The sequence below is a fragment of the Erpetoichthys calabaricus genome, chromosome 3, assembly GCF_900747795.2.
Source record: "Erpetoichthys calabaricus chromosome 3, fErpCal1.3, whole genome shotgun sequence".
In the NCBI taxonomy this organism is placed as follows: Eukaryota; Metazoa; Chordata; class Cladistia; order Polypteriformes; family Polypteridae; genus Erpetoichthys; species Erpetoichthys calabaricus.
Genome location: NC_041396.2, coordinates 163597119 through 163611933, shown reverse-complemented (window position 1 = coordinate 163611933; position 14815 = coordinate 163597119). Strand labels below are relative to the sequence as shown.

General features: G+C 39.3%; 1 long non-coding RNA gene across 2 annotated transcripts in view; it reads right to left on the bottom strand.

Annotated features, from left to right (window-relative positions):
• Positions 1–9208: 9208 nt before the first annotated feature.
• Positions 9209–14815, bottom strand: part of LOC114648445 (uncharacterized) — a 29855-nt gene continuing 24248 nt past the window's right edge. For both annotated transcript variants that reach the window (XR_007934538.1, XR_003715703.2), the window contains one exon: positions 9209–10541. This is a non-coding gene — a long non-coding RNA (uncharacterized LOC114648445). The remainder of the gene's footprint in view (positions 10542–14815) is intronic.

Sequence of the window (14815 nt, the reverse complement as noted above, 5' to 3'; positions counted from 1 at the left end):
CCCGACTGTTACAACAATAATAAACTCATCCCTTGACACTGGCTCCGTGCCGCTCACTTTTAAAATTGCTTCTGTAACCCCAATGTTAAAGTCTGGCCTTGATGCTGACAATCTTAACAATTTCCGGCCTATTTCCCACTTACCTTTCCTGTCATAAGTTCTTGAGCGTGTTGTAGCTTCCCAACTCACCAATTACCTAACCTCTAATAATTTGATGGAACCCTTTCAGTCTGGTTTCAGGGCGCGGCACAGCTGTGAAACTGCTCTGCTACGGGTAACCAATGATTTGCTTATGGCAGCAGACTCTGGACAAACCAGCATATTAATTCTGTTAGACCTCAGTGCAGCATTTGACACTGTCAGACATGACATCCTACTGTTCAGAATGGAGAACATGCTGGGTATCTCTGGCACTGCCCTCCAGTGGTTCAAGTCCTATGTGACTGTAGGCTAGAGTTTGTTAGTCTTGGCAACAGTAGATCCAGCTCAGCGCCAGTCACACAAGGAGTCCCTCAGGGCTCTGTCCTCGGTCCTCTGCTTTTCTGTATTTATAAGCTTCCCCTTGGCCATATTATCCGTAGTTATGGATTGGGTTATCATTTTTATGCCGATGATACTCCGCTCTACTTCAATGTTAAAAGTGGAACTTCATCAGAGCTTTCTCAGCTCACAACCTGCCTTAGTGAAATTAAAACCTGGATGGAGCAGAACTCTTTAAAATTAAATTGCAATAAAACTGAACTCCTGCAAATTGGGACTAAAATGCAACTTAATAAAATGAGCTCCTTCCCAGTCCATCTTGGCAGTGATCTCATCAGACCTGCCTCTACTGTAAAAAATCTTGGTGTCATTTTTGACTCCTCCCTCACTTATTCCGCCCACATAAATCACATTAAGAAACTTTCTTACTTTCACTTCCGTAACATATCCCGTGTTCGCTCCTTCCTCTCCTTCTCTAATGCTGAGAAACTTGTCCATGCTTTTATCACATCCCGCATCGATTATTGTAATTCCCTACTGGCAGGTGCCCCTTCTAATCTTATATCACAGCTCCAGCTTATTCAAAACTCAGCTGCAAGAGTCCTTACTCGAACCAGCAGCAGCGAGCACATCACACCCATCCTGCTCCGCCTTCACTGGCTCCCTGTGTCCTACAGAATCGAATATAAAATCCTACTAATAACCTACAAAGCTTTAAATAACCTCGCGCCAAACTACATCAGTGACCTTCTCCATCACTATGTGCCTGCCCGCCCACTAAGGTCCTCTGATTCTGGTAATCTTGTTGTGCCCGTCACTAATCTACACTCCATGGGTGACAGGGCCTTCAGCTGTATAGCGCCCAGACTCTGGAATGACCTACCAAAATTAATCAGGTCAGCTGACTCCATGAATTCTTTAAAAAACAACTCAAAACTCATCTGTTCAGGAAGGCTTTTAGCTCTACTTGACTTTATTACCTTTCTCTCAGTTTACTTCTCTGTCAAGATGCTCATGTAACCTGTGTGTGTGTGCGCGAGACCATCAATTATGTTGTCTTTTTTTTTTTTTTCAGAATTTACTGTCTTAATCTTTTGTTTATTTATCTGGTTTGTACAATGCTATATACTGTATATTCTGCCGTTCTTTATTTATTCTGTAAGTGCCTTGAGCATGGGAAAGGCGCTATATAAATAAAATGTATTATTTATAAAGTTATTTTACACAATGTTGAAAAATTAATAAGAGCTACATAATTTGGCAGCTGCTGCTTTTAATTTTCAATGAAATGAAAAAAGCTCTCCAAGAGAAAACCTCAATGAAGAAGAAACAGTTTGCACTATCTAAAAAAGGAGAAACCCTCATTTATAAAGGTTACTGCAGATGACTTAACTGAAAATAAATGAATAGTTCCTATGTGTATAATACATATTTATTTTACTTATGCCTTTATTCCAGCAACTTGCAACATCTGAGGTACAATTTGTTACATTACTTTTGTTTTTTGCAGCACAGGCAGGTTAAGTGACTTCCTCAGGGTCACACAGTGGTGTCAGTACCAGCATTTGAACTGACAAGCTCCGGGTTTGCTGAAATATTACTGAAGAAAGAAAAAAAAACTAAAACTGGCAAATAGAGCTATGCATACAAATGTCCATCCGTGTGTGTGTGTGTAATATATATATATATATATATATATATATATATATATATATATCTCATGGTGGCGCAGTGGTAGCGCTGCTGCCTCGCAGTTAAGAGACTTGGGTTCGCTTCCTGGGTCCTCCATGCGTGGAATTTGCATGTTCTCCCCGTGTCTGCGTGGGTTTCCTCCCACAGTCCAAAGACATGCAGGTTAGGTGGATTGGTGATTCTAAATTGGCCCTAGTGTGTGGGTGTGTGTGTGTCCTGCGGTGGGTTGACACCCTGCCCAGGATTGCTTTGGGCCCTGTGTTGGCTGGGATTGGCTCCAGCAGACCCCCCCCCCCCGTGACCCTGTGTTCGGATTCAGCGGGTTGGAAAATGGATGGATATTTTACTTACATACATAATATTTTATATATACAGTGGGTACGGAAAGTATTCAGACCCCCTTCAATTTTTCACTCTGTCATATTGCAGCCATTTGCTAAAATCATTTAAAGTAATTTTTTCCCTCATTAATGTACACACAGCACCCCATATTGACAGACAAAAAAAAGAAATTTTTGAAATTGTTGCAGATTAAAAAAGAAAAACTGAAATATCACATGGTCCTAAGTATTCAGACCCTTTGCTCAGTATTTAGTAGAAGCACCCTTTTGAGCTAATACAGCCATGAGTGTTCTTGGGAAAGATGCAACAAGTTTTTCACACCTGGATTTGGGGATCCTCTGCCATTCCTCCTTGCAGATCCTCTCCAGTTCTGTCAGGTTGGATGGTAAACGTTGGTGGACAGCCATTTTTAGGTCTCTCCAGAGACGCTCAATTGGGTTTAAGTCAGGGCTCTGGCTGGGCCATTCAAGAACAGTCACAGAGTTGTTGTGAAGCCACTCCGTTATTTTAGCTGTGTGCTTAGGGTCATTGTCTTGTTGGAAGGTAAACCTTCGGCCCAGTCTGAGGTCCTTAGCACTCTGGAGAAGGTTTTTGTCCAGGATATCCCTGTACTTGGCCGCATTCATCTTTCCCTCGATTGCAACCAGTCGTCCTGTCCCTGCAGCTAAAAAACACCCCCACAGCATGATGCTGCCACCGCCATGCTTCACTGTGGGGACTGTATTAGACAAGTGATGAGCAGTGCCTGGTTGTCTCCACACATACCGCTTAGAATTAAGGCCAACTCCTGCATGGAGTTTGCTAAAAGACACCTGAAGGACTGAGATGGTGAGAAATAAGATTCTCTATGAGACCAAGATAGAACTTTTTGGCCTTAATTCTAAGCGGTATGTGTGGAGACAACCAGGCACTGCTCATCACTTGTCCAATACAGTCCCCACAGTGAAGCATGGCAGTGGCAGCATCATGCTGTGGGGGTGGTTTTCAGCTGCAGGGACAGGGCGACTGGTTGCAATCGAGGGAAAGATGAATGCGGCCAAGTACAGGGATATCCTGGACAAAAACCTTCTCCAGAGTGCTAAGGACCTCAGACTGGGCCGAAGGTTTACCTTCCAACAAGACAATGACCCTAAGCACACAGCTAAAATAACGAAGGAGTGGCTTCACAACAACTCTGACTGTTCTTGAATGGCCCAGCCAGAGCCCTGACTTAAACCCAATTGAGCGTCTCTGGAGAGACCTAAAAATGGCTGTCCACCAACGTTTACCATCCAACCTGACAGAACTGGAGAGGATCTGCAAGGAGGAATGGCAGAGGATCCCCAAATCCAGGTGTGAAAAACTTGTTGCATCTTTCCCAAGACGACTCATGGCTGTATTAGCTCAAAAGGGTGCTTCTACTAAATACTAAGCAAAGGGTCTGAATACTTAGGACCATGTGATATTTCAGTTTTTCTTTTTTAATAAATCTGCAACAATTTCAAAAATTCTTTTTTTTGTCTGTCAATATGAGGTGCTGTGTGTACATTAATGAGGGAAAAAATTAATTTAAATGATTTTAGCAAATGGCTGCAATATGACAAAGTGAAAAATTGAAGGGGGTCTGAATACTTTCCGTACCCACTGTATGTATGCATGTATATATATTTTTTACATACATAACCCCAATTCTAATGAGGTTGGGACATTGTGTAAAATGTAAATAAAAAAAATACAAGGATTTGCAAATCCTTTCCAACCTATATTCAATTGAATACACTACAAAGACAAGATATCGAATGTTCAAACTGATTAAAGATTTGCAAAACAAAGTTTCTCATTTTGAATTGGATGCCTGCAACACGTTCCAAAAAAGCTGGGACAGGGGCATGTTTACCACCGTGTTATATCACCTTTCCTTTTAACAACACTCGAGAGTTTGGGAACTGAGGACACTAATTGTTGAAGCTGTGTAGGTGGAATTCTTTCCCATTCTTGCTTGATGTACAACTTCAATTGCTCAACAGTCCAGGGTCTCCGTTGTCGTATTTTGTGCTTCATAATGTGCCACACATTTTCAATCGGAGACAGGTCTGGACAGCAGGCAGGCCAGTCTAGTACCCGCACTCTTACTACGAAGCCACGCTGTTGTAACAGATGCAGAATGTGGCTTCACGTTGTCCTGCTGAAATAAGCAGGGACGCCCCTGAAAAAGACGTAAATTGGATGGCAGCATATGTTGCTCCAAAACCTGTGTGTACCTTTCAGCATTAATGGTGCCTTCACAGATGTGCAAGTTACCCATGCCATAGGCACTAATACCCCCCCATACCATTACAGATGCTGGCTTTTGAACTTTGCGCCGATAACAATCCGGATGGTCCTTATCCTCTTTGGTCCAGAGGACACTATGTTCACGATTTCCAAAAACAATCTGAAATGTGAACTCGTCAGACCACAGCACACAGTTTTACTTTGCGTCAGTCCATCTCAGATGAGCTCGGGCCCAGAGAAGCCGGTGGCATTTCTGGGTGTTGTTGATATACGGCTTTCGCTTTGCATGGTAGAGTTTTAACTTGCACTTGTAGATGCAACGACAAACTGTTAACTGACAATGGTTTTCTGAAGTACTCCTGAGCCCACGTGGTACTGTCCTTTACAGAATGATGTCGGTTTTTAATGCAGTGCCTCCTGAGGGATCGAAGGTCACGGGCATCCAGTGTTGGTATTCGGCCTTGCCGCTTACGTGCGGAGATTTCTCCAGATTCTCAATCTTTTGATGATATTATGGACAGTAGATGAAATCCCTAGATTCCTTGCAATTGTACGTTGAGAAACGTTCTTAAACTGCTGGACTATTTGCCCATGCAGTTGTTCACAAAGTGGTGAACCTCCCCCCATCCTTGCTTGTGAACGACAGCCTTTTGGGGATGCTCCTTTTATACCCAATCATGACAAACACCCATTTCCAATTAACCTGTTCACCTGTGGAATGTTCAAAACAGGTGTTTTTTGAACATTCCTCAACTTTCCCAGTCTTTTGCTGCCCCTGTCCCAGCTTTTTTGGAACGTGTTGCAGGCATCAAATTCAAAATGAGTGAAGATTTGCAAAACAAAGTTTCAGTTTGAACATTCGATATCTCATCTTCATAGTATATTCAATTGAATATAGGTTGAAAAGGATTTGCAAATCATTGTATTCTGTTTTCATTTACGTTTTACACAACCTTCCAACTTCATTGGAATTGTATATTATATATAATTTGCTCTAAAAAGCTTTTTTTTTTTTTTTTTTTATATATATAAATAATTTAAAAACTACATAGCCTGTTCTTGTGTTTTACAATAAAGCCAAATGGGTAGGGGTCCAAAGTTGAGAAGCCTTAAAACTGACCAAATATGGCTACTATGAAGCGGCAAAAGGTCCCAATTTAAGAAAACACTCCTTCACATTTCTGAGAAATGCTTGTGAACTAGAAGTAAATTTGATAACAGCGTCTTGGTACCATTTTTTTGTTTTCTTGAGGTAAAGATACCTTTCCTGCATGCTTCTCTGCTCATAGCAGCTCTCATGGGGGTAACAAATTTTCCGAAGGTGAATCAGCAATAACCAGTACAATATCATATTTGCAAATTCACAGCACTATGATGTCACGGCAGTTTGAGAACTGTGATTGAGAGGAGCAAGGGTTTAGTATTTTTCTTTTCTTCATTACGTAAAGCACTTTGAGCTACATTTTTTTGTGTGAAAATGAGCTATATAAAATGTATTTAAGGCTTCATGAGCTCAATTCAGTTTTAGGACAGGGTTAGTGGTTTTTAAGAGTTCAGTGTGAATGATATCCATATTCTTCATGACAAACTTAACTAGGCTTGTGCTGAACTGAAAGTCTTAAAATATAAAACTGTTAAACCTTCCACCTAATGTTAAAAATCAAACTGCATATACAGCATGCTACATTTGAGGTTTACTTTTCTATTCATATGAAGAAAAAATGTTGGTCCTGCAAATACAAACATCTGTTCTAAAACTTCTACCCCAAAACTGCACTGACACCAAGGCACCACAGCCCTTCAAATACATGTTTCTTCACCATAGCTGCATATTTTCCCTATTTTGAGACTGCCATTTTTCATCAATGACTATTGAGAGCTATGTTCTGTTATTTATTTTTTACACAAAAGAGTGGCGATTGTCCAATATATAGTAACAAGAGCAGTCAGTGTCCAATGAAATCATTTAATTTCAGCATGCACTTGCCATCAAACCACTGTGAGAGTGCACTTCAAAACCCAAAATTTTCCTTTGTTATTTGTGTACTGAAATAATTTTGTATATGCAGTGCTGACAAACATGCTGTATCACACAGAGTAGTTTGACAACAAATGCACACTGGAATCGCACGATTCTCTAACCCCCCACCCCCCGAATGGTGCCTTATATAAAAAGTCAGATCCATCGGTATCAAGCAATGAAAGTTTATTTACTGTTGCATTTTCATATATGGTTGGGTCTCCCGTTTCTGTAAGTGTGCCACCACTAGTGACTGCCAATTCACAATATTTTTCTTAATCATACGAATGGATTTGTGAACGTGAATGAAATCGGTTTAGTGGAGTGCAGGGAGTGCTAAAGTGAATGCGTGTCCCATATTTCGTAGTTGTCTTTCTTTTCGCTAGTAGCGGTAGAAGTTTATAATGCATATGCAATAACCATCTCGACTCATTTGATTTGTAAACTATTCACTACCAATGATTCAGTCCGAGACATTCTTCAATTGATTCGCAAACAAATCAACTTGAGAATCAGTCTACTGATTCTTGTTCATTTGGTTCATGGATGAATCATTTACGAGTTACAATTCTCATTTGATTTAGAGTCTGCAACGGTGTCATCATGGTCTGTGTATGGATACAAGAATGGCATACGAATTATATTATATAAATATATCATCAATAATGAATTAAATTAACATTTATATATACACACACAAAAAAAAAGTGCAAATTATATATTTGTGATGCGATCAGAGGGGACACCCATGTGCCTTGCCACATGCTTGATTCTAAATCAAAAGTAATTTGAAAGAATCGAATCACTAATGTGAATCTAAATACTCATCACCACTAACCGCCATCTGCATTCTGCCCTTTCTACTCCGTGCCATGTGAAAACCAGCATAGGCTGTGTGTCAAGAGCTCTAAAAATGGGGGAAAAAATAAAAATTCAATGCCCTACCTGGTGATTTTATATGTGGTTTTATACAACTTCAAACATGAGCTATGGAGCCTGAAGACTGAGGCGATGGTGGCAAGGATTGCTTTTCACTTATTAGATTCTGTGCCATTATACATTACGTAGCCTGCAGAGCGAGATTCATGCAAGGTTTGAGCATGGTGCATGTTTGGAACATGAGTTCAACTACAATTTGTACACAAAAAAATTAAATCTTTCAAAAACATGAGGCTTTAATAGTTTTACCAAACAGTCAAGGCAAGGCAATACCATAATGCCAATGAAAACTTGAAAGCATTTTGCACTCTAATTATTCTGTCTATTGAACAGAGACGGAAATTCACATCTGGCCATAACATTCAACAACAGTGCTGGAAAGTGACTTTTCAGAATGAAACCACGTACCTGCAGCTGAAAGGATGCCACAGAAGAAGGAGATGAGAAGCGGGTCTCCCTTTAAAATGGAGGAAAAACATGGATATATGGTTCGACAGTTCAATCTTTAGACATGGATCAATATTAAAATTGTCACTCTTGGCTTAAAGGAAAAAAAAAAAGAAAAAAAATGGACATAAACCTTAAGCTTTAAGGCTTTTATTTTTTCACATTTGGGCTTTAAACTGCGAGAACAGTTATGAGATTTGCTAGAAATTATGAAAAAAAAAAACCTTCACTCTAGAACAATTTCACATGGAAAATAAATATACACCATGATTGTAAACAAAAAACCATCACTAAAAACCAAACATACTGCCAGTCAAAAGTTTTAGAACCCTCAGTTTTCAGTTTCTAAGGAGATGCAACAGTTTAATGTTTAACTTTCATTAAATCAAGGCATAGTACATTTTTATAATATTATATTTTATATATATATATATTATATATATTTGCAGTTGGAGATCCACAAAGGGAGAAAAAACGAATCACGTATCATAAAATAGCTTTATTCCTGAGCTTTCAACCCCTGTCAGGGGTCTTCATCAGAGGATAATGCTTAGACTTACAAGAATCAAAGGCAATATATAGCAACACATTCAGTGGGGGGTGGGTGGAGGTGACTAAGTCCGTCTTCTGACGGCGTTGCGATGTTCCTGTACACGTGTTGAGATTTTTTTTGACGTTTGTCCTATGTATACAGCTGAGCAAGAATTGCATGGAATACTATAAACTGCGTTTCGTGTTTCGGCTGTCGATTTCTTGTTTTTAGCATTAAACAGGACCGTGCGCAGATTGTTGGTGGGTTTATGTGCTATTTTGATGCCCCACTTGGTCAGGGTGCGTGCCGTGCCTTCTGACACATTATGGTGGTACGGGAGTGAATGCCAGGTGGGGTGGGGGTTCTGATTTACGTCGCTTGTATGCTGATTCCTTTGGCGCCTGCTGTGTAGACTCCGATTAATGAATGATTTTGAGTATCCGTTCGAGGTGAAAAGTTGAAACAGATAGATATATATATATATATATATATAAAAAAAAAAAAAAAAAAAAAAAAAAGGAGGTCAAGGAATCAAGTGTACAAAATTGTGTTAATGTTTGGTTCATCAAAGTAGTCACCTCTTGCTAATATAACAGCCAAACCGTGGTAACCACTTTGACTCCGAGTGCCAGTCACTCTGTGCAAGACACCCGCTCTGCCTCCAGCAAAATAACTCCAGGGTGTCACACTTCTTCCTCCATGTTTTGACAGTTGGTATCACACACTGAGGAACCAACCTTTCATCAACTCGACGGCTTAAGAACACCCTGTGGGATGAGCCTGAGGTGTTCTAAAACATTTGACCGGTAGTGTATCCTTTAAGGAACTGCTTTTAGTCAATCACAAATGAATCCATCTTGGAAATGCCATTCCAATAAATTACGAGCAACTTCTTAAGTGCACTTTTAGCAGGAACTAAATTTGGTGCAAAATCATCAGGGTGTCCCCAGTCAAAAAAAAAAAAAAAAAAAAAAGGTCACTTTTTTCATTACCCTCACCTGAAAAAAGACCTGTAACTACAACACAGTTATACCGTCTTTTGGACCACGTGGATGGGACTCTAATTTTTAGATATACCCATCCAAAATTAAAATGAATTTTAATTCTAAATTTGGATCACAACTGGGCTTCATCAGTTTAAATGTTAATCTTTGAAACACAAAGCTATCATACATGAAAAGGAGGAAACATTTCCAATTTAACCTGAACTTTCCAGGTTTTGTTTTGTCTCCTTGGAAACGTTTTTAAGAGGGGTCTTTTTCAACAGCTCCCTCTTTTTTGACATGACTTTACAAAGTCCCGCTTTGTGGAGGGACCGAGATATTGTTGATGTGTGAACATTTACTCCCATCTGAGACATAGTATCTTGCAGATCTTTCAAAGTTACAGTTGGTCTGTTAGTTGCTTCCTTAATGAGCTTCCTGTTTAGCCGGGCAGTTAGTTTGGCAGGACGGCCTGATCTTGGCAATGTCTCAGTAGTCTGATACATAACCCACTTCTTCACAATGGATTTCACTGTACTCAGGGGGATAAATAAAGACTTTGAAATCATCTTATAACCTGCTCCCCTTCTATACAATTCAACTACTTTATCCCGTTCTTGTTTTGAAAGCTCACATCTCTTCATCGTAGGTATTATGCTGGACTAAAACAAAACTGAAAATTTCAGTGCATACACTATCCAATTTCTAATAGTGGCGTTTCAAGAAAACCTCCTTGGTTTTGCAGTTTAAGGCTTCAATAAGTTAATCATCTTCAAGAATGCATCCAGATTCTCAATTTTCTCGCCAGTCTTTTACCAATAATGGGGTAGGCAGGTGACGGTTATACCGGTTCCTAAAGAGATCAAAATAAAAACAAAACAAAATTAAAACCTCATTCAAATCCTGCTTCCAATCGTAGAGGAATACTCCACCCCAAAAAATATTTTTTTCAATTTACTTACCCCTTTTAGTTTGCAGTGGTGGCAGAGAAAAATGTTTCAATCTCATGTTTTTGTTGAGGAATTACAGTACATACTCAATATCCACACTCAATGGAGTCCGGAGGTGACCAATTCTGCACAACGGCAAACAATGTGAAAAACCAGAGAAATAAAAGAAATTTTCATGTAGTTCATGTCACATAATTCACATGACCAATACAGGATTCTTGACAAATGAATATGGGGGGGGGGGGGGGGGGGAGGGAGAAGAGACCAATCTTCAAATTAAAAACCACATTGTTTACTATGAACACTTCCTTTCTAGGAATTAACTTAATATTCTAGCAAAAATGCATACACTTTGCACACTGACCATATGAATGGATATTGGAGATATAAAAACAGGTAAAAAATAAATAAAAATCATGTTGCATAACGTTGCTGTTGTCCAATATTTGGTCACTGCGGGCCCAGTGGAGTATGAACATTCAACTTGTAATTCCTCCACGATAAGAGGAGATTAAACATTTTTTGGGTCACCACTACAAACTACATGGTATAACATAAAAACATTTTTGGGTGGAGTATTCCTTTAACTATGTCAACAGAATACATAGATTCCATTAAAGATTGAATTTTTTTTAACTAATACTTTAGGGGGGAAAAATGCATTATCATTCAATAAATAGTGCTGGGTATACCAGTTCATACCGAAAACCGTTTTTAAGTTTTTGTAATATGGATTTCTCTTGTACCGCAACACCAGTTTAAATAGCCTAAACAGTGTTCTGAATGTGGTACAGTGGGAAACTGTTTAAGGGGGGACCTTTTTCACTGCTAAACACACCTGCAATGGAGTACATGCGTTAGTGGAGGTATTGAGTGGTGAAAATGGATGGAGAACATTCTGAAACTGAAGCAGACGATAAAGTTGAACATGACGACACAAAAGAACTTTTGCCGAATAAAGGAGCCGTGTCTGTTGTTTGGAGATACTTTGGTTTTAAAAGGTTGGATGTGGACCAAACAAGTATTTTCTGCAAGTGCTGTTGAGGTAAAGTTGTCGCCAGAGGCGGCAACATGAGCAATTTCCTGTACCACCTTAGCTGCAAACATGCTTTGGAGTACCATGAATGTATGGAACTAAGAATGGCACCCACCACATCCTCCGGTAAAACTGAAAAATCTAGAGGACACGAGTCAGACGTCACTTGTAGACGCGTTTGCTAGAGGTACTGCCTATGACCAAAAAAAAAAAAAAAGCAAGTGGTGGATCGAGATAACCAATGCCATTACAATCCATATAGCTAACGTGTCAGTGGACAGATTGTTAACTAACAAAGTATAGTTGATATACTTTGTAGTGCTGGGCGGTATACCGGTTCATACCGAAAACCGTTCATTTTTTTTGTGATATGGATTTTTCTTATACCGCAACACCGGTTTAAATTGCCTAAACAACGTTCGGAACGTGGTGCAGCGGGAAACTGTTCAAGTGGGGACCTTTTTCACTGCTACACCGCTAAACACAGATTTGTTGCACTAGGGCTCTTTTTCACTGCTACACCACCAAATAGTGGGCGGTAGCATAGGAATGGTGCGTGGTGAAAATGGACAGAGAGCTGAAAAAATGAGTCATGTCTGTCGCCTGGAGATGCTTTAGTTTTAAAAGGTCAGATGTGTAAATACTGTTTCTATACTCGCTGCCGGTGCCGGTGCCTCCTCTTAGTGCAGAGGAAGTCAGTTTAAGAAGCTCGGGGAACACTTAACACAAAGCATTTAATGTGCTACATTAACTTATGACGGGGTTTGAGAAAATCTAGTAAATTAAACGATTTTAGGATGAAGTTTAGTTTACGACATTCTACTTTAATAACTATGAGAATAAAGTAGAAATGTCGACTTTAATCTCGACGTATAGTTTTTTTTTTTTTCTTCCCTGTGTCCGTATTTTTTTTTCATCACTGTGGCCCTAATACGATTCCGTAGGGCTATACCACAAATACAATTATAAATGCAAGTTGCCGTTGTATTATTTATATATATATATATATATATATATATATATATATATATATATATAGCTTAGCTTGAAGCAAGGTCCATATTAATGCAGTTTGCCTAAATGATAGTTCAGTTGGTAAAGATGTCATCACCAAGATTGCACTTGTTTTATTTTATTTTAATTTGGTGAATACTGCGTAATGCACCTGGGCTTTTGAAGCCTTGAAGTAATAGTGCAACTATCAGTAATACAATTATTTAATTTTATTGTTATTATTTATTAGTTTAAATATTATGCAGTTTAATGATGGTAAAGTTGTTTAAAAAGTCACTTTAACGTGTCAGTGGACAGAGATTGTTAACATTAACAAAGTGTAGTTTTACAAAAAATATTTATTCATTCATTTTCTAAGACATGTTCACTGCAATACAACTTTTGACAAGCACTTCTGGATATTTTCCTAAGTCTAAATACCTCTTTGGATGGTTGAAAATATGTTGTAAAAATTATAATTTAAGTTTTTGCAAAATTTGTTAAATAAAAAGGTTCTATATTTTGACTGCATCTGTCATGCAATGTGATTTCCTTCTCTTCATTAGTGCCACCCCCTTGAAAAGCATCACTTTATGGGGCAATGCAAACTGTATTAATACTTGTGTGCACATTAAAATGTTTTTTTTGTACAATGTACAATGCTCTTGACAGTGGAATAGGTTATTCTTAGCCAGTAATTGCAGTGGAAAATGTGTTTAACATCCACTCATGCATGGGAAAAAAATACCGTCAAATACCGTGAAACCGGGATAATTTAGAAAAATACCGTGATATAGAATTTTGGTCATACCGCCCACCCCTACTTTGTTGCATTGGTTAGTATAGTTGATATACTTGATGCATTAGAATTAAAAGAGGTAAAGAATTTAGGGGTAACTATTGACACTGACCTGAATTTTAAAATCACATATCAGATTACTAAGACCGCATTTTTTCCCCACTTAAGAAATAGCAAAAAAGTTAGACCTCTTAGAACATTGCAAGATGCGGAGAAATTAGTTCATGCTTTTGTTTTCAGTCAGCTACATTACTGTAACACACTCCTCTCAGGACAACCCAAAAGAGACACCAAATCGATTGCAACGAGTGCAGAATGCAGAAGCCAGAATCTTAACTAGGAAAAGAAAATCTGAGCACATCTCTCCAGTTTTGAGGTCACTACATTGGTTACCCGTGTCATTTAGAATTGACTTTAAAATACTGCTTATAGTTTTAAAAAGCCTTAAATCTCGTTCCATCTTATATTTCAGAATGTCTTTCACCTTACACTCCAAATCATAACCTTAGATCTTCAAATGACAGTCTAATTATTCTGAGAGCTAAAAACTTAAAAAAAAGTGGTGAGGCGGCCTTCTGCTGTTATGCACCTAAAATTTGGAATACAGTAATCCCTCCTCGATCGCGGGGGGTTGCGTTCCAGAACCCCCCGCGAAAGGTGAAAATCCGCGAAGTAGAAACCATATGTTTATATGGTTATTTTTATATTGTCGAAACACAGGAGGTTGTAGAGAGACAGGAACTTAATTCAAACACTGCAAATAAACATTTGTCTCTTTTTCAAAAGTTTAAACTGTGCTCCATGACCAGACAGAGGGGACAGTTCCGTCTCACAATTAAAAGAATGCAAACATATCTTCCTCTTCAAAGGAGTGCACGTCAGGAGCAGAGAATGTCAGACAGAGAGAGAGAAAAGCAAACAAAAATCAATAGGGCTGTTTGGCTTTTAAGTATGCGAAGCACCGCCGGACAAAGCAGCTGCAAGGATGTACAATGTAAAGGTAGTCTTTCAGCATTTTTTAAGAGGAGCGTCCGTATCCTTTAGGCCAGTGTGCGAACAGCCCCTCTGCTCACACCCCCTCCGTCAGGAGCAGAGTATGTCTCAGAGAGAGAGAGAGAGAGAGAGAGAGAGAGAGACAGAGAGAGAGAGAGAGAAGCAAACAAACAAACAAACAATACGTGCCCTTCGAGCTTTTAAATATGCGAAGCACCGTGCGGGAAGCATGTCGCTTGACAAAGCAGCTACACAGATGGGAGCAACGTGAAGGTAATCTTTCAGCGTTTTTTGAGGAGTGGCCATATCCTCTAGGGGTGCGAACAGCCCCCGTGCTCACAATATATTTGAGGAGT